This window comes from Bos mutus, chromosome 22 (assembly GCF_027580195.1).
Source record: "Bos mutus isolate GX-2022 chromosome 22, NWIPB_WYAK_1.1, whole genome shotgun sequence".
In the NCBI taxonomy this organism is placed as follows: domain Eukaryota; kingdom Metazoa; phylum Chordata; class Mammalia; order Artiodactyla; family Bovidae; genus Bos; species Bos mutus.
Window position 1 is genome coordinate 8,474,640 of NC_091638.1, and position 1,072 is coordinate 8,475,711.

At 42.2% G+C, this 1,072-nt stretch overlaps 1 non-coding gene across 1 annotated transcript; it reads right to left on the minus strand.

Moving 5' to 3' along the window:
- Positions 1-360: 360 nt before the first annotated feature.
- LOC138984823 (U6 spliceosomal RNA) lies at positions 361-466 on the minus strand. Its single transcript, XR_011462107.1, has one exon. It is a non-coding gene; the product is annotated as a U6 spliceosomal RNA (small nuclear RNA).
- Between the last annotated feature and the right edge of the window lie 606 nt (positions 467-1,072).

A 1,072-nucleotide genomic window follows, 5' to 3' on the forward strand; every position in this document is an offset into this window, starting at 1 on the left:
CCACCCTCTAGGTTGTCACGGAGCCCTGGGTTGAACTCCCTGTGTCACAGAGCAGATGCCCACTGGCTGTCTGTTTCACACGTGGGAATGTGTATGTGTCTGTCCTACTCTCTGGATTCTTCCCGTCCTCTCCCTCCCACCCTGCGTCCGCAAGCCTGTTCTCTTATGCCTGCGACTCCACTGCTGCCCTGCAGATAGGTTCATCAGCACCATCTTTCTAGATTCCACACCCCTGTGTTAATATACTGTATTCGTCTTTCTCTTTCTGACTTACTTTGCTTTAGGTTCATCCATCTCATTAGGACTCACTCAAATGCATTCTTTTTTTTTTTTTAAAGCCAAGTATCATTCCATTACATAAAATATATGGAATGCTTCATAAATTTGCATGTCATCCTGGCAGGGACCTTGCTAATTCTTCTCTGTATTGCTCCAGTTTTAGTATATGTGCTGTTGAAGCAAGCACACTCTCTTGTTTTTGTGGCACACATCCTCCTGTAGCTTTCTGAGAAATGATAGAAATTTTACTGTGAGTGTTCTACATCTGCAAATGTCTTTATAGGACTTTCACATTTAATGAAAAGTTTGGATATGAAATTCTTGGTTGGAAATAATTTCCCTTACAATCCAACAGCATTGCTTATTGAATTCTAGCTTCTACTGATGCTGTTGGGAAGTTCAGGACTATTCTGATTTTTGGTACTGTGTGTACGTGTGTGTGTGTGTGTGTGTGTGTGTTTTCTGCTCAGGAACTTTAGCATCCTCTCTTTGTCCCCAGTTCTGAAATTTAAAAAATGATGGTTTTCAATGTGGGTCTATTTTTAATCTCTTGCACTGAGAACTTTGTGAGTCTTTCAGTATGGAAACAGTGTGGAAACAGGTTTTCTCTCTAGAGTGCCTGCTGTTTGGAGTTGAACTTCTTGAAATTGAAAGTGTTAGTCACTCAGTTGTGTCCAACTCTTTGTGACCCCATAGACTGCAGCCCACCAGGCTCCTCTGTCCATGGAATTCTCTAGGTAAGAATACTGGAGTGGGTTGCCATTTCCTTCTCCAGGGGATCTTCCTTTTTCTA